Source organism: Camellia sinensis, chromosome 12, assembly GCF_055761805.1.
Source record: "Camellia sinensis isolate YWXY chromosome 12, ASM5576180v1, whole genome shotgun sequence".
In the NCBI taxonomy this organism is placed as follows: Eukaryota; Viridiplantae; Streptophyta; class Magnoliopsida; order Ericales; family Theaceae; genus Camellia; species Camellia sinensis.
This window is the reverse complement of record NC_138972.1, coordinates 173,168,445-173,195,337: the sequence shown is the minus strand read 5'-3', so window position 1 is coordinate 173,195,337 and position 26,893 is coordinate 173,168,445. Positions and strand designations below refer to the sequence as shown.

Here is a 26,893-nt window from a genome sequence, read left to right as displayed (position 1 = left end):
ATATCCAATTGATTAGTTTTAGTTTGCCTAATCATCATGCATTGTCTACAACAATCAAAACTACCCTCCACCGGTAGCCCAAGCAATTATTTCTAAACAGGTAATAAAAGCTCCAACAGATAAAATATCGATGTTTTCAAAAGTGAGCGATTAATAAATCTAACTCCACTATTCAACCACATAATGAACCGATTTCATTATTTCCAACTCAATTCCATAAGTTTACAATTTTTCCAAATTCATTATGCCAATTAATTTATACAACAAATTAGGGTTTTCTACCCCATTTCCCAATATTGACCCAATGGCCTAATATCAACAACCAACAACTATATCATCACTTTGAAACCCAAAATACATGTTATGAGCCCAAAATCACAAAACCCTTTTTACACATTTTGAAACCCTAAGTCCCAAAATTTCCCAAGTTCAACACTCTATCAAAACAACTAAAAATCTAGGTCAAAGACTATAAGGATGAGTAGGAATCCCTACCTCAAAAGATGACACCCAACGAAGAAGATGGTGACAACGAACTTGCTCCAAACCACGAGTTTCTCGGATCAAAAGATAGCCCTCGACGATCAACAACTCTTTTGTAAAGGCCAAAGGTGAGGAAAACACCCTAGCTAGATCAATACTTAGAGAGAAGTTAAGGTTTTAGAGAGAGGAGCTCTCAAATGGCTTTTTCAGAAAAGTAAGAGAGAGAAAGAATGAGAAAAAGTGAATTTAAAACGCCCAGCTGCCAACTGATATACGACTTTCCCGTTCGAGCGGAAAACACAACGCTCGAGCGTCAAGAACAAAAACTAGGTCTGCTCGAGCGCAAAAAGGCCCGCTCGAGCGCCAAGACACAAGAATAAAGCATATCTGCTCGAGTGCGAAAACCAGTCCGCTCGAGCGTAGATTTCTCCCTCCCAGAACTTACACCGAAAAGGTATTACCCTCTCGAACGCCAGAGTACCCGCTCGAGCGCCACCGCTCGAGCGTAAGGAAACCCGCTCGAGCGTAAAAATCACACCTGCAGAAGTTTTGCAGGGACACGAAAAACTGGGAGTGTGCAATATCCGCTCAAGCGCAACAAGACCCGCTCAAGCGGGACGACCAAAAACCCGGCAATAAGATTTCAGACCAAGGTTCAACCCACCTGTTCGAAACAAGCCCAACACATCCTATAACCCAAACAAACGGAATTTAAGGATGACAACAAGATAGATACAACTACCAACTTCACAGAACTGAGTCCGGAACACAACAGAACAGTAAAGGGACAACCGGGATCGCTATACCATAAATACAAGAATAGTCAATTAGATTATCAAAGATATAGTTAAAGATACAGTACTAAATGCAATTTAGTCAATTGAGATTATCAAAAGACAACAACACGGGAAGTTGCATCATTAATAAGAAAACCAAACTATAAAAGCTCAACAGCTAATTAAGTCGGGTTCAATTAACTTACATCCGGTTGAAAGCTATACATTCATTTTGATACTCCAAGTCCCAATTAAATGATGCATTTCTTATTCAAGCATCCAAGGCTCCACAAAATACACGAAGAGTACTTTAGACCAACATAATTTAAGATGTAATAACTCTTAACACCTAATGCATTAACACTTTTTAACACTTTATACACATAACAGGAGTAGAAAAATAAATCCACATCAATTAAATGTCGATGACTCGATAGTTTTAAGCATAGGACTTGTTTAGGAACTGTACATACTTAGAAACTTTGATTGATTATGGATTCAGTTATTTCTTATTTATTGTTACAACTAATTACGTCATTCTAGTCTTTCTAGAATGGTAAAATGCTCTACTAATTAAAGTTAAAATGTTTTTAAATATTCTATTATGAAAGAGTTGCTAAGTTGTCAAAGTTTCCTATTTAAATATTTTCACTCGAAGTTAAGTACTTAAAACAGCTAATATCCAAGTTACTCAAACATTTTGCTCCACAACAATAGTGCAGTATAAGAAAACTAATTCAAGTCTCAACAATGTTCGAAGTTCATCCATGACAGAGGAAAATAAAATAAAGTATAAAATGACAAATAAAATTTCAATAAATTTGATAATATAATAATTTTATTAAAGAAGCAGAAGAGAAAAGAAGATTAATGTTGCAATAGCAGCATAAACTAGGTTTGATGATGTAACAAACAAAGGGAAATCACATATAATTTATAAAGCATTACCTTTAAGTCTGGCAACCTAATAACACATGCACATTCAACTACCACAGCCCCAACACGTTCTAGTTGATAACAATTCCAAGCACATTAGTTGTTGGCTAGAGAATTAAGGAAAGCGCTGAAATACACATACTGAACTGGGAAAGAAAAATCATGAAAGAAGCCCTAGAAGTTACCTAAAAGCCTTATGGCTGCAGATAATGTCCCCCCTGTCGCCACTAAATCATCAATCAGTACCACACTCAAGCTCATAGTCTTCGGAGATAACTTCCCCTACATATTGCAAAAAATTGACATTTTCACTTCAGATTTTATCAGGAAAAATTTAATTGTAGAAGGCAGGAACTGATAACAGTAACTAAATTCCAAACGCCACAATGAAGTTGAATGGTTATTGACAAAGAACAATGAGAAAAGTTGAGACAGTTATCAAGAAACATGCTGCTACCAAACTTCAGTCACATATAGGTGCCTAAATACTAAATCCAATAAAGGCTTGCACTACAGGAAAAATAGGTTTTAATGGCATTTTTTTAACGACGTTTTTTTAAACGTCACTTTTGTTAATTTCTAACGACATTTCTATAACCGCCGCATATTGTTTAACCAAAACGGCACCATTTTATAATTGAAACCACCTCCAAATGCGGTAGGTACACGCGCTGATGCTTCTTTGTGAAACCTTTATTTTGAATCTGAGCTCTTTCTCTCTCTCAACCATTAAACGCACACATCTCTCTCTCTCTCTCTCTCTGCGATGAAGAAGACGGAGGAGATGACTATAGGAAGAAGCTTCATTTCTCAAATGATCAATCGGCTATTATTGAAGAGAGCTTCAAAGAACACAACACTCTCAATTCTGTAAGTATACATAACACTAAGTCTTAGCTTGAAGCTCAGCTATGGAGGTCGGGGTAGTTTGGTTGTTTTACTGAGACCTTTATGATTTCTCTCTCTCTCTCTCTCTCTCTCTCTCAACCCTTATACGCACTCAATCCTCCATCGAAGCTCCATCTGCACTGGCGATTTTGAAGATTCAGAATGATTTCGAAGCGATTTCGAAGATTCAGATCGATTTCAAGATTCAAAGCAATTTCGAAGCTCCATCGCCACCACCATCTACACCAGCGAGGTAACGAGCTCCATCCTCTCTCTCTCTCTCTCTCTCTCTCTAGATCGCTATCTCTCTTTAGATCTATGAAATCAATGTTTTTAAGGCATTCTTATTTGATCGTCATTTGCAGAGATTCAGTGATTGCAGAGCGATTTTGATTTCCAAGCGCCATCCCCACCACCATTTGCACCGACGATTTCGATTTCACTAAGGTGAGCTTCACCGTCTCTCTCTCTCTCTCTCTCTCTCTCTCAATTTCCTCTCAAATTACTTCAATTTTTTTGTGGCTTCTCTTCTAATGATTTGAATCTTGTTTTTATTTTTTCATAGTCAAGTTCAAGCTCCTCCTCCCTGTCCAAACCCAAGACGCTGAGAAGAAAGGCTATAAGTTGTTTGATTTCACTTACGAATTTGAATTTATTATTTTTTTTTTTTTTGGTCATGTTTAGTTTTTAAGTGTTTTGTGGTGCAATAGAATCTTGTTTGGAGGTTACACTGATTAGATGGTGGAGGATGCAAATGCTGTTAAATAACCATACTTTTATTGGCATGTCAGCTAGGCCCAAGGTGTTGTCTGATACTTTATGGTTGGAATTCCAGACTGTTGGATATGGGGGTGAGGGGTGTACCTCAGTGTGAACGTTAGTGGAAACCAGATTCTGGAAGGCTGTGATCACAGTGGCAGTAGTAGGTTTGTCAAAGGTCATGGAAGTTGTTGATCAAGGGCATGTTGGATGTAATCAAACTGCATAGTTTCTAGTTTTCACATTGTTATGGAGCAATTCTTCATCAATTGGTATTGGCGAATACATATTGATTGGTCAGATGACTCATCTCTATGTTTAAAGCATTGGGCAAGTAAGTAAATATTATTGAACAAAATAGAATATTGAATAGGAATAACAAATGAGATTAATGTGTAGTGTGATAAATGTATTGTTGATTGACTTTGGTAGTGTATGTTTCTCTTTTCTCTTTCACTAAGCAACAGATTTATACAATTAAATTGTTTGTTCTATATACTTCTATAGTGGATATCTAATTTAGTTAGTTGTCTGCTCTTTTACTCTTATGTTGACTCTAAGCAACAAATGAGTTAGCATTGGTTTATTTAATGTTAAATGCCCTAGAATCCTAGTACTATCATGTTTATTCCTCCTATTTTTTTAATTTATTTTTAAAATTTTTAATTTTTTGATACTAGAAATCAGAGATAGCATGGATAAAGAAAACTAAATTGTTTTTTAAGGTTGCTGGTTGGATTCATACCCCACTTGTTGCATTGGATATATATATCAAGTGATGAAATATTGGTGTAATGCAACTTACATTGTGATTATTATCAAGCATGCAGTTAAATTTGACAGAATTTAGTGTGTGGTGTAGACTTTTTTGTTTGCTACTGATAAAGATTATACCTACTCTCGGGCTGCTTAAAATTGCTTGTTGATTTTTGTTCAAAATGCCAGTTATTGAGGCTAGTAGTGGGCCATGTAGTTTTCATGCCTACCATGACATCTATTTGTGGATGGCTTTGGATCGTATCTCTTCATCTCTCTCTCTCAAAGGGGGACAAAAGAACATGTCTTGGATGGGTCTTAGAGGTGATTAACTATAACAGAGTCAATTTTGATGTCACAGTGTATTTGTAGTAAATGATTCAACCAAAATAAACTATAAAACTTGTTGATTTTAGCCCTGATAGAGCTATTGGTCAAAAGGGTCTCGTTAAACTCAGTTATGGGTTGAAGTGGGCTCTGTTGGAACGAGGACGGTTCAACAACATTAGGGTACATATTAAGAATGCTAATAAATATTATACATTCTTTATGACACATATTTTTCATGTAGAATATACAATTATTTTAAGTTTCTTGAAATGTGCCATAAAGGCACAAGTTAAGTTAACAAAATCATTTTAAGAATTCATGCCACCACTTTTGCTGTTATATTACAACCACTTTAGCAAAACATGTCAATTTTTTTTTCCTATTTACATATTTTAGAAACAATTTGTCATGCAAATTTTGTTAGTTTTTTTATTTTAATTTCTATATTCAAAAATTGTAAATGAAAATTATACCAAAAGTGCCCTAACATACCTGGATTACCAGCTTTAAATCTTATGACAGCCTATCCGTTCTTACGGACCCCAACAGTGTTCAACTTAGGTGGATCAACCAATTTAAACCCTTTCGGGTCAGTTTTCTTGTCAAAATTCCCAAACCTGACCCAACGACATAAAAGCTGAACCCATGCAGATGCATTGGATGATTTTCAGCTGAACTCAAGATATTGGTCCCCTGTTTTAGAATGTCTTTCCATCTTCATGTTTTTGTTTAAATGTGCTCAATAGGCCCAAAGTAATGGTTGGCTATTTGTTAGAGGTATTATTTTCCAAGAGTCATAAAATTCTTTTCTTTAGCTTTTCTTGGTATATTGATGGGTTTTTGTTTTTTATCTATTTTTTTTAAAATTCATTATTCTTATTTTGTGCAGTTATATTTTTGGTTATCTTTACCGTTTGGCAGAGCTAGTTCTTTTTGGACTTGTGTCATTGCTAATGGATTATTGGATCATTTTTGTGGCCAAGATTTGCATTAAATCATCGGCCTTGAGCAGCCGGTTCAGCGGGCAATGAGATTAGAGAGATGTGAAAGGGTAAATTTTCAAAGTCTCCAAGATTATATTTTTGTAAGAATTTAGATGTCATTTGATTTTGAAGTTTCAGGATTTGCAATCTCATTATTTCTTAAGAATATTTTCTTATTGTTCTTGAAATTTCAACATGCAATTTTATTGGTTGATATCATTGCTAGGTGAATGGTTTGAGCCCTTCAACGGACAGAGTTGTTATAGAATGTTGATCACCTTGAAAAATGATTTGGTATAAACTAGCCTCCTAAGCTTGAAAAAGCCTTGAATAAGATTTTATTTTGTATTAATTGACAGAAAAAGTATTTTGCAGATCCTAAAAAGAAGGTTACAGTAATTAAGTTAAACTTTCATTTATGCAGCTTAACAATCTCACATAATATACCTAATTAGCTAATAGGTTCATTGAAATCCTAATAAATATTGTTATAGAATGTTGATCGCCTTGAAAAATGATTTGGTATAAACTAGCCTCCTAATCTGGAAAAAGCCTTGAATAAGATTTTATTTCGTATTAATTGACAAAAGAAGTATTTTGTAGATCCTAAAAAGAAGGTGACAGTAATTAAGTTAAACTTTCATTTATACTGCTTAACAATCTCACATAATATACCTAATTAGCTAATAGGCTCATTTAAATCCTAATAAATATTGTTATAGAATGTTGATCGCCTCGAAAAATGATTTGGTATAAACTACCCTCCTAATCTGGATAAAACCTTGAGATAAGATTTTATTTCGTATTAATTGACAAAAGAAGTATTTTGCAGTTCCTAAAAAGAAAGTGACAGTAATTAAGTTAAACTTTCATTTATACTGCTTAACAATCTCACATAATATACCTAATTAGCTAATAGGTTAATTTAAATCCTAATAAATATGTCATGTACTGTTCCCTTACTAACTGGAGAAGTTCAATCAATACCTGCTGACTGTTAGGTTAACTGCGATTGATTTCATTCTGGAAATTAGGTCTTGGTTGGGAATTGGTTATTTTAGTGGCGAATCGGCTTTTTAATGAGGTAAAGTTAATGTGTTTGGGAATGAACTTTTTGAGTTGTTTTGAAAACTGTGAATTACTGAGATGTTTGACTTTTTTTTACTGGCTTTTTAGATTGTTTTATTGACTTTTTGGATCTCAAAATTATTTTTTTTTTTGGGTGGCAAGTTGCCAAATGGAGCCTTAATCACATTGAATAAAGCTGACCATAAAGCCTTTGAACCAGTATAACTTTCTTTATGAAGAGTTCAGGTAATTTTGAACCTGCCCATATGCTGGCATGAACACAAACGAATATCTAATATTTTAAATCAAATCAGATTGGGCAGATCCCACACCTTAAGGGCGAAAATGAATACTACAAATAATTTCATTTCAGATCATATGGTTTCAATTTATACTGCAAGATCTCAAGATTCATTATCTTCTGAAATGTTGTGAGAAGAAACATTACCTGTGCATTGCAATTAGCAAAAATTTCTAATTTTCAAGAACAAAAGCCTAGGCATGTGACTTCTGGTTTGAACAGCCACTTTGCACAAATGATCCAAAGCTTTAGTGGTTGTTTAGGAAACTACAGAACCGGTTTTCTTGGATGATTTGGAGCCTTGTTCAATTAAATCCAACAAGATTAGAAAATAGATTTCTTAGGTCCGTCATATATAAAGCAACACTATTTTTTTTTTTATTTATTTATTTTTTGTGGTGAGGTTAGTATAGATATAAAAACCAGATAAGGCTTGTCAACATTGATCAGGTCAATGGAATTCATTTGCATAGGAAATTCAGAAAATAAAGCAGGCATGTAATTCTTTAGAGTTGAATACCTTTCTTTTTTTAATTGGAGGGAAATATGATTTTTCCTTTCTGATGAGGATTTATTCTTCTATGATTTCTGCATCCATTGTTCTATTGATTCCAAATAAAAAAATAAAAATAATGTGTTTTACTTTGATGTTTAGACAGGACCAAGGATTGGAAGTGACAGCAGAAGGTTTGGATACATTGAAAAACATGGCCCATGATTTGAATGAGGTTTCCTACTGCCTTATGCATTGTATCTGTTGCTTTGTCCCATTTTGTGCACATCAATTTTTGACTTTGCAATTCATACAGGAAATGGATAGGCAAGTTCCTTTAATGGACGGATTGACACTAAGGTTTGAGAACACATCCTGTCCCACTAATATCTGAAGCTACAAGTATTCTTAAATTATTAATGGTGTATTTTCACACCCTACAGGTCAACAATGCAGCATCTGACTGTGTTTTACTTTAATGTTCACACAGGACCAAGGATTGGAAGTGATATCAGAAGGTTTGGATACATTGAAAAACATGGCCCATGATTTGAATGAGGTTTGCTACTGCCTTGTGCATTTGTATCTATTGCTTTGTCCCATTTTGTGCACATCAATTTTTGACTTTGCAATTCATACAGGAAATGGATAGGCAAGTTCCTTTAATGGACAGATTGACACTAAGGCTTGAGAACACATCCCGTCCTAGTAATATCTGAAGCTACAAGTATTCTTAAATTATTAATGGTGTATTTTCACATCCTACAAGTCGACAATGCAGGATCAGACCTTAAGAACACCAATGTGAGACTTAAGGATACTGTTAACCAGGTGATTGAGCTGCCACTGTATTTTCTGTAGATTTGCATCACTTTGTGTGTGTAGACGCGCCCGTGGGCCTTGCTACAGTTCGAACTCAATTTGTGTCACGGTCCTTAATCTAAACCAAAGAGTCCAAATCTGGCAAATCGTTTTGAGAAACAGATTTTTGAAAAGAAGTGCCAAACATGGACTGCTTTGCCAGATACAGAGTCGCCACCTAAATATTTTTTATGGGGGAATTTAGGAAATCCTGACTCGGTGCCAAAGGCCACGTGTCCGTCATCACCAAAGTTGCCTCGGCTCGAGAGCTTGGGTACGATTGGGAAAGGTCAGCTATGAGCACCCCCTCTCGCCCGATCCGAAGATCAGCCTCTACTAACCGTGATATCCGTTTTTGAAAACGTTATGTGTTCTTATTCCGGTTATTAGCCTAGAATTACTATGTTATGCACACAGCAAACAAGTATAGACCAAATCGCCTAAATTGGAACAAAATATTGCATGTTCGTTTTGAAGATGATTTGCTACTCGCAAGTAGGCTAAAATGCAGGTTTTGCCACCCTTGAGTGGTCTTTTAAAAAGATGGTTTTGCCACTTTCTAGTGGGCTTAAAACTCACAATTTTAATGCATTATTCCAATTTAGGTAATTCAACCTCCATCCACAGGCATTCAAGCAGTCATATCACATAAGCAGTTAGCCTCATGGTAATCATGTTGTTATGGCAACACTCATACGCATGCGGTATGCTAAAGCATAAATGCTTAACAAGTACTCCAAGCCAAAACAAGAACATGTTAGCAATCATGCATGATCCAAGTCCATGTTTAAATGCCTAATGCAACGCATACGGAATGTCACTAGAGTAAGCTCGGCTAGTCTATAAATGACATGTGAAAATGCACAAGTAGCACGTATTTAAGTTAGATTTGAAATACTTATGCAGTTAGTATGATGCGCCGAGCCTGGTGCATGCAAGACTAATGAATGATGCACGCATGCATAGCATAAGGTATGCTAATTTAAATATGCCCTAGTCTACCATCATAAGCGGGTAAATAAAAGGGAAGAAAGACGTGGGGTTGGGAGACATACACACACTGTCATGACCCAAACACGCCCCTATGGGTTAAGGACATAACCGGCCAGTAATCCTGAGATTACCTACGGCCTCAGACCAAAACAGACATAACCTGTCAGAGTTAAGGGGCCAAACGGAAGCAATAAATAAAAACTTTGTCCATAGAGCCGTGCTTATATGCACATCAACAGACTATATTCAGTTACGTTAATAACCCACAGTTCAAAAGTACAGTTTCACAAAATTCGTTACAGACAGGATCATCCAAAACAAGTCAACCTATGACAGACTATTTATATATTTACATAAAGTCCCTGCCGGCACGACAAAACATAATTACATAGCAAAAGGCAAGGGTAGGTCTCAAGAGTGAGACGCAAGGCTGACTTCCTCAAAAACTCGGATTCTTCCTAGCAGACTTCACTGGGGCTGGGTTTGGACTTCTCTTGGCTCACCTACAAACACATGAATGAGCGTGAGCGATAGCCCAGTGAATAATATCTAACATGACAGTTACATAACAATATATAGAACAACATGCTCCAAACGGCCTTGGGCCCAATTCATACTTCTATTTAACGAATGTATATAGCTATACAAAAATTTAAGTCAAGTAACTGTAGTTCTAAACATTCTGGCCTTTGGCCCACTCGGGTTTCCGTTCATGGCAAAACGGCCTTCGGCCCATTCACTTATGTCGAAACGGCCTTCGGCCCATTCATTTATGTCGAAACGGCCTTCGGCCCATTCATTTCTGTCCAAATGGCCTTCGGCCCGTTCATTCATGTCAAAATGGCCTTTGGCCCATTCATTTCATCAGACGACCTTTGGTCCATTCATTCACATCAAAACGACCTTCGGTCCATTCATTTACATCAAAACGACCTTCAGTCCATTCATTTTTATCAAAACGACCTTTGGTCCATTCATTCACATCAAAACGACCTTCGGTCCATTCATTTACATCAAAACGACCTTCGGTCCATTCATTCTTATTCCTGTCAGACTTTTGCCCACAATCCCAATTAACAACTCATAAAGCTTATAAGGGAATAACAATTGGACATTGACAAGCTTTCAAATATTGATATTACTCACAGTGATCGGCTTGTGGATGCGCCCTGGAGCTTGACCCTACACATTTCATGAGTACAAAAGGGTCACTAACAGTTCAATCCGTTCTTTAATTCACATATTCCTCTCTAGGCTTTATTTTTATCTCAATAACTCGTTTACAAGGTTTAACATATGCCTAAGAGTGCTTACAAGTGAAAGGGAACGGAAAACGAAACACAGAACGCATAAACAAAATTCCAGGAAACAGGGTCCCCGCTCGAGCGTCAACTTATCCGCTCGAGCGGACCCTTAAGGCCTGCAAAAGTACTGGTTGCATGAAAATTACGCTCGAGCGTGGAATAGAGCGCTCGAGCTGAAGGCCTGTCTACGAAACTCCACGCTCGAGCGTGAGGTTTCCCCGCTCGAGCGGACATCCAACTCTGCAAAAGTGCTGGGAGCACGATTTTCCCGCTCGAGCGGCCATTACCCCGCTCGAGCGGACCTCAAAAATCTGGGTTTCCCAGATCGTGTTCTTGAGCTCCAATTCGGTTTCCCCATCTACATTTCTTGCATGCAATGGCTCAAATTACACACTTACACATGCTAACATGCTACTAATACAAGATTACAACATTAGGAAGCTCAATTTCATAATTTATCTACATGCATGTCCCAAGATATCTCGAACCCATCATCAACATGCTCAAATTCAGACATTCAAGACTTATACTCCCATGATTTGTACATGCATGTGGGAGATGCTCATCATTCTCAACTTAGATGGTACAAATGATGATTACAACATGAGCTTTAACCAAAACTCTACATAAATCATGTGTTTCAAGCTCAAACATGCAAATTCAAAACGATTTCTTACATGCATGAGTTCCAAGACTTCAAACTCAACAAAAATCAACTTATTACATGCTCTTGATCACAAACAACCCTTGAACTTACAAGATCACAGTTTCAAACTTACAAATTCAAGACCAAAAGCTTACCTAGAGGCTCAATCTTCCAACCTATAGCAATTTCTTGAGTTTGATCTTCCACTTCTTCACAATTTTGAGCCAAACACCCAACTCTCTTCTTTTCCCTCTCTCTAGCCGACTCCCCTCTCTCTTTCTTGCGTTTTTCAGCCAAGGAGAATAACAAAGAGGGTATTTGAGTGTATAGAGCCTCACTAAGTCATAATATAATAATATAGAGTAATTGGGTACTCATTTTACTAACTTAATCAACTTAATCTGGTCCAAATCAATTCTTCAATTAAAGTTCACCGTAGGCTCTAAGAATTATGCCAATCACAACGGCGTAATCAATTCCGGGTTCTGTGGCCGATAAGGCCCTCAATTAAATTTCCAAAGCTGATTATTCAAACAGATATTCCTACGGTGAACAGATAAAACTTCAAAATCATATATATATATTCACGTAATGGCACATAAAATCATGGTAAACACGTAATCATACTCAATTTAAGGATCAATTGGCATACTACGGAACAGGGGTATTACAGTCTCCCCCCCTTTAGGAAGTTTGGTCCTCCAAACTTGATTTACCTTCGTCGGGAAACAAGTGTGGATAGCGTAGATGCATTTCCTCCTCTTTTTCCCATGTAGCATCTGTCCCATAGTGTTCCTTCCATTCCACTTTCACCATTGGAATGGATTTGTTTCTCAATTCTTTCACTTGTCGGTCAACAACTCTTTCCGGCCATTCGGCATATTCCATGTTTTCATCTATAGCAACCCGGTGATAATCAATCACATGCAACGGGTCTCGGAGGTAACCCCTCAACATTGACACATGAAACACATTGTGGATTTGCTCAAATCCCGGTGGCAAAGCAACCTTGTAGGCAACTGGACCAAGCCTTTCCAAAATCTGGAATGGCCCAATATAGCGGGGTGACAACTTGCCCTTTTTCCCAAACCTGACTTGGCCTTTCATTGGAGAAACACGGATGAACACATGGTCGCCGACCTCATACTCAAGAGGTCTTCTCCGGACGTCTGCGTAACTCTTCTGTCGGTCCTGAGCTGTTTTGAGCCTTTGCCGAATAGTTTTGATCTTTTCAGAGGTGTCTTGTACAATCTCAGGCCCAAGTAAAGCTCTGTCCCCGACCTCTGTCCAACAAATAGGTGATCTACACCTCCTACCATACAAAGCCTCGTATGGTGCCATACCGATGCTGGAGTGGAAGCTGTTATTATAAGCAAACTCTGCAAGCGGCAAATAGTCTTCCCAACTCCCCTGAAAATCCAAAGCACACATGCGAAGCATATCTTCCAAAGTCCGTATCGTTCGTTCTGACTGCCCATCTGTCTGTGGGTGGAATGCAGTACTGAACCTTAGTTCTGTTCCCATAGCTTCCTGCAAACTCTTCCACAATCTAGATACAAATTTCGGGTCCCTATCTGACACAATGGACACCGGAACTCCGTGTAACCGGACAATTTCATCAACATAAATAGTAGCCAATCTATAAGCAGTAAATGTAGTTTTGACAGGCAGAAAATGTGCAGATTTGGTCAGTCTGTCAACTACAACCCAAACAGAGTCCATACCTCGGGAAGTCTGAGGTAGGCCAACAACGAAATCCATAGTCACATGTTCCCACTTCCATTCAGGAATAGGGAGAGGTTGAAGTAGACCGCCTGGTTTCTGATGTTCAGCCTTAACTTGCTGACATTGGAGGCACTTGGACACATATTCTGTAATCTCTTTCTTCATTTTAGGCCACCAGTAGGTTTGTTTCAAATCTCGATACATTTTATTATTACCCGGATGCATAGCAAATACAGATCTGTGGGCTTCATCTAAAACCCTTTTCCTTAGCTCCAGGATATCTGGGACACATATTCGGTTTCGAAATTTCAACATTCCATTCTCGACACTGAACTCTGCCTTTGGGCTTACTTCCAATTCATCAATCACCTTTCTGAGGAACTCATCTTCTTTCTGTTTCTGCTTGATCTCATCAACAATTGCCGGTTCGGCTGTAATAGCGGCTATCAATCCGCCCTGTTCACATACCACCACCTCAATTTTAGACTTTTCAAAGTCTTGCAAAATCTCCCTTTGTTCAGTAAGCAAACAAGCCATACTCCCTGTTGATTTTCTGCTCAAGGCATCAGCCACTGTATTAGCTTTCCCGGGATGGTACTGAATCTCTAGGTCGTAGTCTTTTATCAGCTCTAGCCATCTTCTCTGACGCATATTCAACTCTTTCTGCGTGAAGAAGTATTTCAGGCTCTTATGATCCGTGTAGACTTCACACTTTGCCCCATACAAGTAATGCCGCCAAATTTTCAAAGCAAAAACAACTGCGGCCAATTCTAGGTCATGTGTTGGATAATTTTTCTCATGTGGCCTCAACTGTCGGGAGGCGTAAGCGATAACCTTTCCGTTCTGCATTAACACACAGCCCAAGCCCTTATAAGATGCGTCACTGAAAATCACAAAATTTTCCGTACCTGAAGGTAGTGTCAAAATTGGTGCAGTGGTCAATCTTGCCTTCAATTCATGAAAGGCTGATTCTCTTTCACTATTCCACTCAAATGGTTGTCCTTTACGTGTCAATTGGGTAAGAGGCACAGCTAATTTCGAAAAGTCCTTTACAAACCTCCTGTAGTACCCGGCCAAGCCCATGAAACTGCGAACTTCTGTCACATTAGTTGGTGTAGGCCAATTCACAATTGCTTCTATTTTCTGCGGGTCCACTGAAATTCCTTCCTTGTTGATCACATGCCCTAAGAAAACAATCTCATCCAGCCAAAATTCACATTTCTTTAGTTTAGCGAATAATTTCCTTTCCCGAAGTATTTGTAAAACAGTCCTCAAATGACGTTCATGTTCAAGCCTATCTTTAGAGTATATCAAAATATCGTTGATGAAGACTACAACAAACTCATCAAGGTAGGTTTTAAAAATTCTATTCATTAAGTCCATAAATGCTGCCGGAGCATTAGTCACTCCAAATGGCATAACAAGAAACTCAAAATGACCATACCTCGTTCTGAAAGCTGTTTTCTCAACATCCTCTGCTTTAACCTTTAGCTGATGATACCCGGACCTCAAATCAATCTTAGAAAACACCTGTGATCCCTGCAACTGGTCAAATAAGTCATCAATACGGGGTAAGGGATATTTGTTCTTTATCGTTACCTTGTTCAGTTCCCGGTAATCAATGCACAGGCGCAGAGTACCATCCTTCTTCTTTACAAATAACACTGGTGCACCCCAAGGCGAAGTGCTAGGCCGGATAAACCCTTTATCAAGAAGGTCTTGCAACTGTTCCTTTAATTCTTTCATTTCGGCAGTAGCCATTCTGTAGGGAGTTTTAGAAATGGGCTGGGTACCCGGCATAGTTTTAATGGTAAACTCGATCTCCCTGTCTACCAATTCCCCTGGTAATTCATTCGGAAACACATCCGGGAATTCTCTAACAATAGGAATATTATTCAATTCAACATTCACGGATTGTTCAGTCAATACATAACACAAATAACCTTGGCACCCCTTCCTGATCAATTTACATGCTTTCATTGCAGATATCAAATATGGTGGAGGCACTACCCCATTTCCCACAAACACAATCTCTTTCTGTTCTGGGGGTTTAAACACAACCCTCTTTGTCACACAATCTATAGTGGCACAATATTTGGTTAACCAATCCATGCCCAAAATTACATCGAAGTGTCTAAAGTTTAAGGGCAACAAATCTACATACAGGGTAGCATCCTCAATATGCATGTCACAAAACCGATATATATAGTCACATAACACAGATTCCCCCGATGGAGCAGACACACATAACAAATATGGCAACAATTCTAGGGGTCTTTTCAGTCTAGATGCAAATGCATATGTCACAAATGAGTGCGTCGATCCAGAATCAATTAATACAAAGGCATCCTGATTACATATTGAAATAGTACCTGAGACAACGGCGTTGGCATTCCGTGTATCACCCGGAACGAGTGCAAAAACTCTTCCTTGTCTCACTGTATCCCCAGTAGTAGCAGATCTCAAAGTGTTTCCCGGCTTCGGGACCGATGCAGTGGAGCTAGCAGCTATCTTCCCATTATTCTGATTACAATCTCGGGCTATGTGCCCTTGTTTCCCACACTTAAAACAGGCTCCCGATGCACGGTAACAGACTCCACGGTGCCTTTTGCTACAAGTGTTGCACATGGGAGCTGTGTCTCGGGAAGAACTTGAAGTAGTTGAGGAGCCCGTGTTTTGCTTTTTCAGAAATTTCTTCTTCGAAAAGAAACCTTGCCTTTTGTTGCCTCTCCATTCGGTTGTTGGCTTAGCTTGTCTAGCTATATTAGCCTCTGATATGATGGCCCGGTCAAGCACCCCGATGTAGGTCTCCAACTTCAGGACATTCACTCGCTCTAGGATGTCACTTCGGAGCCCACCTTCAAAATGCCTTGCCTTCTTATAATCAGTGTCAATTACATGTGGTGCAAACCTGGCCAACTCAGTAAATTTGGCCTCATACTCAGCTACAGTCATACTGTCTTGTTTGAGTTCCATGAACTCTGCCACTTTCCTATCCCGGACACACTGCGGGAAGTACTTGTCATAGAAGATTTCCAAAAATCTTGCCCAATCAATATCTCTGTGGTTTTCCCTCATCAACATCCACCATCTTCTCGCTTCATCTTCTAGCATAAAAGTGGCTAGAAGCACTTTCTGTGTATCCGAGCACGGAAATACTTCAAACAGTTTTTCGATTCCAAGAACCCAAGCTTCCGCTTTCAAAGGATCCAGTCCACCATGGAACTGTGGTGGTTTCATTTTCTTGAACTCCTTGGTGAGAGCGATTATCCGATCATCATTTTGATTATCCGGCACGGGTGGTGCCGGAGGTGGAGGTGGCGGGTGTGGTTGCTGCCACTGTTGTTGCCACTCCTGTTGCTGTCTCAAAGCTTCTGCCATTTCCTGAATCAGTCTTTCCATTCTGTCCAGTCTGGCAGTAGAGGATTCCTCTAACTCATCACCTCTGGTTCTCACCATCTGATTAAACTTGTATTATAGTTCACACAAAAGGTACACAAGTACGCATACACTAAGGAGCACATATTTCCAGATAATTTGCAATGCAAGTAGTTCACAACTTACGCATATAATTATTCATAACAAGAAATTTAAGCATATAATCAATGCTTCCAAACTCGTATTTATCACATGAATGCATCCTAGGTCTTATCTAGACGCTTATTGCTCTTTTTGGACAAGTGTGTGAGTTATTAACTCGTGCTCTGATACCACTCTGTCATGACCCAAACCCGCCCCTATGGGTTAAGGACATAACCGGCCAGTAATCCTGAGATTACCTACGGCCTCAGACCAAAACAAACATAACCTGTCAGAGTTAAGGGGCCAAACGGAAGCAATAAATAAAAACTTTGTCCATAGAGCCGTGCTTATATGCACATCAACAGACTATATTCAGTTACGTTAATAACCCACAGTTCAAAAGTACAGTTTCACAAAATTCGTTACAGACAGGATCATCCAAAACAAGTCAACCTATGACAGACTATTTATATATTTACATAAAGTCCCTGCCGGCACGACAAAACATAATTACATAGCAAAAGGCAAGGGTAGGTCTCAAGAGTGAGACGCAAGGCTGACTTCCTCAAAAACTCGGATTCTTCCTAGCAGACTTCACTGGGGCTGGGTTTGGACTTCTCTTGGCTCACCTACAAACACATGAATGAGCGTGAGCGATAGCCCAGTGAATAATATCTAACATGACAGTTACATAACAATATATAGAACAACATGCTCCAAACGGCCTTGGGCCCAATTCATACTTCTATTTAACGAATGTATATAGCTATACAAAAATTTAAGTCAAGTAACTGTAGTTCTAAACATTCTGGCCTTTGGCCCACTCGGGTTTCCGTTCATGGCAAAACGGCCTTCGGCCCATTCACTTATGTCGAAACGGCCTTCGGCCCATTCATTTATGTCGAAACGGCCTTCGGCCCATTCATTTCTGTCCAAATGGCCTTCGGCCCGTTCATTCATGTCAAAACGGCCTTTGGCCCATTCATTTCATCAGACGACCTTTGGTCCATTCATTCACATCAAAACGACCTTCGGTCCATTCATTTACATCAAAATGACCTTCAGTCCATTCATTTTTATCAAAACGACCTTTGGTCCATTCATTCACATCAAAACGACCTTCGGTCCATTCATTTACATCAAAACGACCTTCGGTCCATTCATTCTTATTCCTGTCAGACTTTTGCCCACAATCCCAATTAACAACTCATAAAGCTTATAAGGGAATAACAATTGGACATTGACAAGCTTTCAAATATTGATATTACTCACAGTGATCGGCTTGTGGATGCGCCCTGGAGCTTGACCCTACACATTTCATGAGTACAAAAGGGTCACTAACAGTTCAATCCGTTCTTTAATTCACATATTCCTCTCTAGGCTTTATTTTTATCTCAATAACTCGTTTACAAGGTTTAACATATGCCTAAGAGTGCTTACAAGTGAAAGGGAACGGAAAACGAAACACAGAACGCATAAACAAAATTCCAGGAAACAGGGTCCCCGCTCGAGCGTCAACTTATCCGCTCGAGCGGACCCTTAAGGCCTGCAAAAGTACTGGTTGCATGAAAATTACGCTCGAGCGTGGAATAGAGCGCTCGAGCTGAAGGCCTGTCTACGAAACTCCACGCTCGAGCGTGAGGTTTCCCCGCTCGAGCGGACATCCAACTCTGCAAAAGTGCTGGGAGCACGATTTTCCCGCTCGAGCGGCCATTACCCCGCTCGAGCGGACCTCAAAAATCTAGGTTTCCCAGATCGTGTTCTTGAGCTCCAATTCGGTTTCCCCATCTACATTTCTTGCATGCAATGGCTCAAATTACACACTTACACATGCTAACATGCTACTAATACAAGATTACAACATTAGGAAGCTCAATTTCATAATTTATCTACATGCATGTCCCAAGATATCTCGAACCCATCATCAACATGCTCAAATTCAGACATTCAAGACTTATACTCCCATGATTTGTACATGCATGTGGGAGATGCTCATCATTCTCAACTTAGATGGTACAAATGATGATTACAACATGAGCTTTAACCAAAACTCTACATAAATCATGTGTTTCAAGCTCAAACATGCAAATTCAAAACGATTTCTTACATGCATGAGTTCCAAGACTTCAAACTCAACAAAAATCAACTTATTACATGCTCTTGATCACAAACAACCCTTGAACCTACAAGATCACAGTTTCAAACTTACGAATTCAAGACCAAAAGCTTACCTAGAGGCTCAATCTTCCAACCTATAGCAATTTCTTGAGTTTGATCTTCCACTTCATCACAATTTTGAGCCAAACACCCAACTCTCTTCTTTTCCCTCTCTCTAGCCGACTCCCCTCTCTCTTTCTTGCGTTTTTCAGCCAAGGAGAATAACAAAGAGGGTATTTGAGTGTATAGAGCCTCACTAAGTCATAATATAATAATATAGAGTAATTGGGTACTCATTTTACTAACTTAATCAACTTAATCTGGTCCAAATCAATTCTTCAATTAAAGTTCACCGTAGGCTCTAAGAATTATGCCAATCACAACGGCGTAATCAATTCCGGGTTCTGTGGCCGATAAGGCCCTCAATTAAATTTCCAAAGCTGATTATTCAAACAGATATTCCTACGGTGAACAGATAAAACTTCAAAATCATATATATATATATTCACATAATGGCACATAAAATCATGGTAAACACGTAATCATACTCAATTTAAGGATCAATTGGCATACTACGGAACAGGGGTATTACACACACTCACCCACACTTATTACAAATTCACCCTCGCTCGGATGGACCAAAAGAATAATACAAATTTATTAACCTACAAGCTAATTAATTATTACAGACCACCTAATTAATTAAGCAAATTAACTACGCTAAGAAAGCAGTAAAGGCCTCAGGAAGAGGATCCAATGTGCGCGCTCGGGTTTGCTCGGAAATCCAACGCCATGCACAAGTTTGCCTCTGCTTTGACTGTTCTGCTTCTCTGAAAATTGCACAACTCCCAAGGTTGCTTCTCTGAGTGTTTTAGAACACCACCGGCTGAGTGGGATCATCACCGGCCATTTTGAAGTGGTCATCGACCATAAATTGAACTCTCGGCCAAACATTCTTTGCCGAGCAGCACTTAACACTGCCGGCCAATTATTCCTGCTGAAACTGTTTTGACAGCAACAGAGGACAAAACTTGACATGGCAATGTATTTCAAGCAATGTATGCACCAATCACACCCCTTATCATATTCATGACTTAAAGGGATATGATTCTCGATTCTCGGACCACCAATCGTGCATTTCTATACATGATGGCCCAAAGCATCAAGTGTGCATTTTGATTTCAAATGAAATGCAATGCACATAAACAAGTCAAGGGGCTTTCAACCTCTATCATGGCTTGATCAAGAGGTGAAGCATGCATGCAAATGCAATGCAACCTAAGTATGTGAACTAGCATACAACATGGCAATGCAATGCGAATATGCAAGTATGCAAGCAAACATACAGGGTGAGCACACAATCAAGCAAAGGGGATGGACTTAAACTAATTTAGGATGGTTCGCAAGCATGCCAAAATCAGTGACCGAAGTGCTCAAACATGAGGACCAACACACACACAAACATGCACATGTTAATGGGCCAACATTTAAACATCAAAAGGCAACTCTCAAGCACGCTTGGAAGAGACTAAACATGGACTAAGGGCATGCAATGTAAGCTCTGAAAACTATGCTAATGATGGTGCCAAACCAACTCAACCAAGACAAACATAGCGTACAATTGGTCCAAGTACTTGAAGCTAGTCAAGGAGACTTAAACCATGGCTAAGCCAACCAAGCCTCACAAGGCCAACAGGGCTTAAAACAGGTTCAAGGTAGGCCTAGACCATCCAAAGGGAACACCTAGATGGTATCCAAGTGGCTTAAGCATGGAAGCATGCAAAAGAGGCTAAACATGGAGCATACAACACAAGCTTTTAAGGCATCAAAGAGGCATCAAAGGCATGCATGCAAGCATGTTATGAGAGCTAAAATAGCATGGTAAGTGGTTCCAAACCACTGAAAATGATGCAAGTAACGCACACTACACACTCACACACTTGAGGCTAACAATCCAAAATGCAAAGGGACTATGCAATGCATGTCTTGGTCGACCAAAACAGCCAAGGAGAGACCTTAAGCAAGGCAAGACAAACATAAAAGCTTCACAAAGCTAGGCCTAAACATGCTTGAATAAGGGCTCAAAGCATAGGACATGTTAAGGCTAAAACAAGGCATTACAAGGCATGTATGCTAAGCAAGCATGGTGTACCAAAACCAACATACAACAATGCTATATTATGACATAATAAGCATGAAAATCAGTCAAGGCATGGTCGATACACACTCAAACTATATGTTCCCTCAAGAGGCTAAAAATGGCCCTTTTCAAGGACAACAAGGAGAGGGGATGGTCCTCTCCTTCCTAGGACCTCAAGGCACCCTCCTCGTCACCGAAATCCCTCAAGATTTCAGTGGTGAGGAGGCCCAAACACAATGGTCCCGGAGCTCAACCGAAATGGCACAAAACAAAGGCCAAACAAGCCTTAAGAGGGGTCAAACAACCCCAAAGCTTAAAACGCCCTTAATAAACTATTTAGAGCACTCAAAAAAAAGACTTTTCTATGTTATATGTTAAGCTCAAAAATAGTTGCAAATATGGCAAAACAAGCTATGAAAACAAGGCTTAAAAAGAGGTAAAAGCTCACCCTTGAAGCACAGCAGCAAATCAGCAACTTTTGGACCAAGAAAAGGCTTCAAATCACCCCAAAAATCACTTTCAAGGACCTTAGCTCAATAAAGGGAGTAGAGAACTAGGTGTTTGTATGCAAAAGTGCAAAGAAAATGCACTTTTAAGCACAAACAAGCCCTAAACCTTAGAGAGAGAGAGGCAGAAAAATGTAGAGAGAGAGGGAGATTTTTGCTCCTTAGGTTGTATATCTCCTCCTCTTCCTCTTTGTATATCTCTCCTTCTCTTGAGAAAGCTTGATTGATATAGATATATCAATCTACAGCCCCCTCAGAAGTCCCACATCCAGGCATGGGCTGGGGTATGGCTTGGAATGACAGCTGCCAACTGCCTGCAGAAATATCTGTTGAAAACCACATTTGGCCGGCCGACCATCAAAGTAGTCGACCGGCAGTCAAATTGGCCGGTCGGCCATCACATTTGGCCGAGGGCAACATAACACAACCGGTGGCTTCAAGCCACGGCCGGTGGAGTGTAGGGATGTCCCAAAAGCCATTCCCTGCCCTCCAAAGCAAAAACACAAGTGTTTGGTTCAAAACCAGACACAAAACGGTCGAGTCGAGAGATCCTGAGGCAAGGCGCATAGTCGAGGCCTCTAGGAACTCAAGACGAACACAAACATGGATGATCACTGAGTGTTTAAGCGGTGACGTCCAAGTCATGGGGACGGTCAAAAATGGGGTGTCTACAGTGTGTGCTGCAGAGAGAGAGAGAGAGAGAGACAGAGACAGAGAGAGAGAGAGAGATTCAGCTATGCTATGTCGTAGATCTCTTTGCTGGATTTGACAGAAAGTTTTGATTTGTTTGAGCTGAGGTCCAATCAAAATTTCTATATTGATATTATACTGTTGTGCATAATTTTTTAGATTGCCACCTATCTATATAAGTAAGTTTCACTTTCTCAAAAAAATGGAGAGGAAATGTTTTATCTAATTCTTGGTAATAGCTGACATGCTTAATGGACTCTAGAAAATAATTTCATTCATAGGTGAAGTTATAGTTAGAAGCCAATAATTTAACTTATAAACTAAAGCTGAGTACATGGTTATTCTGATTTGGATCTTCTTCTTGGTTTATTATTATGTTTTATGATTGGCAGAGACCGAAAGGATTGAAGGCCATGGGAAGCAGCATGGAGAGCGATTCAGAATGACAATAAAGGATGGATGGGGGCTTTCCTTCGGATTCTTATTTCTCTTCTTTTTCCCTTTTTTTTTCCTTTGATCTGATTGGGGAGTTGGGTGTTTTGGTTCAGTTTCTTCTTATTTTTTATGTTAAATGGGGGAGGGAGTGGTGAGAGAGAGTGAGAGAGAAGAGGGTAATGTTATTTTGTGGATTTGTATACAAAGTAGTAATTAATATTTTGGTTGAGAATTGTGAATACAATTTTTGGATATGTTATTTTGGGGGTAATATTAAAATATCATTTGTGGATATGTTATTTTGTGGGTAATGGTCATTGGTAAATGGGAAAGTGAATTAATGATGCATTTGCTATTTGAATGTAAGTTATTATTTTATATTATTGTTATTCAATTTTATTATATGTATTTTTTTAGTTTAATCACATAAAATTAGCACAATTTCAAAAAAAAAAAAAAAAAAAGGAGATGTCACGGCATTTTTCAAAAATGCCACTTAAACCCTAAATATTAACGGTTAGATTTTTTAAAAAAGATATGACGACATTTTAAAAATGTTGCTAAATATCATAATGGCGTCACAATTTGTCAAGTAAGACATTTGGCGACGTTTTTAAAAATGCCGCCTATACTAATATAACGACGTTTTTAAAACGTCACAAAGTTATAGCGACGGCCGCATCCTCGGCGTTTTGTACTAAGCGTCGTAAAAAGAATTAGCGGCGTTTTTGACACTTATAGCGGCATTTTCTAAACGCCGCTAAATGCTGAATTTCCTGTAGTGTTGTGTGGACATACCATGGAAGTTGAATTGCGATGTTCAAATGTCTTTAGCACAAATGACAACCTAAAAAGTTCTTGCTCTCTCCCATGCATATAAATTCTTTCTGTTTCACTGACTGCTCAACCAACTTGGTTGTACTCTAGGATGTTCTTCCACAACCTCTTAGAACGATGCCAACGGTTAAATTGCCAAGCTCATCAAGGTAACGACACTTGATGTTTCAATTTCAATGAACAAAAAATTAAAGTCTAAAAGCATGCGTAGTATAGGTGCCTAAATTCAAAGTCCACCAAGAGCTTGTGTGGATATCACGTTGAACTTTAATTGTTGGGTTGGTTACAATCTCAAGTTTGGTATGTTAGTGCAATTTGTTGCTGCTACAGTAATTTATCAACAAAATTCCCAAGGGTATGATAGGTGTTTAAGACTATTAAGTTTTACTACAAACAAATAAATTTCATTTAATGGACTCTAATATTTAATTCTCTGACTTCAAATATTGCAAAACAAATTCAATAAGGCCATAAATACATACAACATGATTTTTAAAAATAAACTTAAATAAAATAAAAAAACTAACACAACCTTATCATCGAACTTTTTGCCATTGTCCAATTAATGAGTTGTCATCAAGAAATACAAATTGTCCAAACACATGCAGTCAAATGGAATGCTGAACAGTTACAAGATTTTACTGGCCATTCAAAATTATCAAAAAATAAAAGGAAATACTTTAGTAAACATAGTGGTTACTGTAGACGCGCCCTGGGGCTTCATGCTACAGTTCAGACTCAAAGTGTCACGGTTCTTAATCTGATCTCACAATGTGCGATATGAGATTGATAAATCACCAAAGAGTCGAAATCCGGAAAATCGTTTTGGAAAATTGATTTTTGTAAAGAAGTGCCAAACATGGACTGCTTTGCCAGATACAAAGTTGCCACCTAAATATTTTGTTTTGGGGGAATTTAGGAAACCCTGACTCGTTGCCTAAGGCCACGTGTCCGTCATTACCAAAGTTGCCTCGGCTCGGGAACTTGGGTATGATTGGGGAAGGTCATCTATGAGCACCCCCGCTCGCCCGACCAAAGATCGGCCTGTAGTAAACATAATATCTTGTTTTTGAAAACACATGTGTTCTTATTCCGATTAATTAGCTAATCTTACCATGTGATGCGCACGGAAGACAAGTATAAAGTAGATCACCTAATTTGGAACAAAGCATCACATATCCGTTTGTTTGGAAATGGTTTGAAGTTTGCTACTCGTAAGTAGGCTAAAATGCAGATTTCAATGAATTATTCCAATTCAAGTAATCTAACCTTCATCCATAGGCATTCAGGCAGTTATATCACATAAGCAATTAGCCTCATGGAAAGCATGCCGTCATGTTAACACTCACACACATGCAAGATGCTAAAGCATAAACACTCACAGTGTACTTCAAGCCAAAACAAAGAACTAGTTAGAAATCATGTGTGATCCTAGTTCATGTTAAGATAGCTAATGCAACACATGCCAAGATGCAACTAGAAATAGGCTCGGCTATTCTAAGATGGCATATGAGATGTGACAATTCGATACATGTATTCAACTTGGAATTGAAATACAATGCAGTTAGTATGATGCGTCGAGCCCGGTGCATGCAATATAGATAAATGGATGCAAACATGCAAGCATAAGGATGCTAATTGAAAAATGACCTAGAACTAACCATCGTAAGCGGTTAAGTAAAAGGGAGAAAGAAATGGAGGTTTGGAAGACATGCATCGCATACACGCACGCTTATTACAAAATTGTGCCCTCTCGACGGAGGGACCAAAAGAATAATACAAATCATCTAATTAACTTACTAACAAGCTAATTAATTAATTACACAACCAAATCGAAATAAATAACTATTCTAAGTTATTAAAACATTGAAATGGCCTCGGGACGAGTGTTGAATGCATGCTTGGTCGGCTTCGCTCGAAAATCCATTGCCATGCCTCATGCTGCCTCTGTTTGCACTGTTTTGCACCTCTGGAAACTGTGAAAATCTCTGTGATGCTTCTGAACCACCTCATGGACACTCTGAGAGGTCATCAGCTAAAAGGGGTGGCCATCGGCCCATGGACAGTGGTCATCAACCAAATATGAGGTTATCGGCCAAATATTGTTAACCGGCCGGCACTGAAGGCAGCCAATCGGCCATCCCTTCCTATAAAATGCTCCTTTTGTTGCAACAGAGGACAGACAGAGCATGGCAATACATTTGCAAGACAATGTTTGCAACCACACCCCTTATTATGTTTAAGACTCAAAGGAGTGTAGTTCTCGACCCTCGGGCCATCAATCATGCATTCCAATGCATGATGGCCAAAGAAGCCAAGTTTGCAATTCAATATCAAATGAAATGCACAAAACACATAAGGGACCCCAACCTCTATCATGCTTGATCAAGAGGCAAGGGAATGCACACATAATGCAATACAACCTAAGCATGCAAGCAAGCATGTAAACAACTCAAGCATGATACAAATCTAATGCAACATGAGTATGCAAGCATACAATATGCAATAGGCATACAACCTAAATATGCAAAATGAAACAAGCATGCAACAATATGGTAAGATGGACTTAAACCGAAATGGGCTACTCTCAAACATGCCCAAATCAGTGGCCAAAATGCTAAAATGATGGTACCAAAATGCAAAACAAACATGCATGCCAATTGGCCCATAAGCTAGGCAACAAGACACGACTCTCAAACATGAGCAAGGTGTGACAAACATGAGAATGTGGCAATGCAACAAGCTCTAAAAATATGTGAGGAATGATGCCAAATCAACCAATCAAAGCAAGTATAGCATGCAAGAAAGCCCAAAGCTTAAGGCTAGCCAAGGAGCTCAAACCATGGCTATGCAAAACATGAAGCAAATGGCAAGTATAATCCAAAAGAAGTCCTAGATCATGTCAAAATGAGCCTAAAACATGCAAGGATCAAAGCCAAAATAAACTAGAATAAAGGGGCAAAAGTATGAGGCATGCAAGGCTATAAAAGGGGTGTTATACTACACCTATCAAAACCAAACATGGCATGACATAAACCAATAAAAACAGAGTTATGGCATGGTAAAACAAAACCAAAAACCCACTTAGATGGCATCCAAATGACCTAAGCATGGAAGTATACACAATGATCCATTCAAGAGGCATAAAACATCAACTCTTTAAAACATTAAAGGAGTAATAAATGCAAGTGTATGAGCATCTTATGTGGGCTGAAATAACGTAACAAGTGATGCCAAATCACTGAAATGGCCCAAGTAAAGCATGCTAGTGACTTGGACACTCAAAGCTAACAAACTAAAATTC

The 26,893-nt window shown here is 39.0% G+C and overlaps 1 long non-coding RNA gene across 1 annotated transcript; it reads left to right on the top strand.

The window, feature by feature from the left end:
- The first annotated feature begins 7,912 nt into the window (after positions 1-7,912).
- On the top strand, positions 7,913-8,459 carry LOC145804330 (uncharacterized). Its single transcript, XR_014345965.1, has 4 exons — positions 7,913-8,008; positions 8,090-8,133; positions 8,264-8,332; positions 8,415-8,459. It is a non-coding gene; the product is annotated as an uncharacterized LOC145804330 (long non-coding RNA).
- The last annotated feature ends 18,434 nt before the right edge of the window (positions 8,460-26,893 follow it).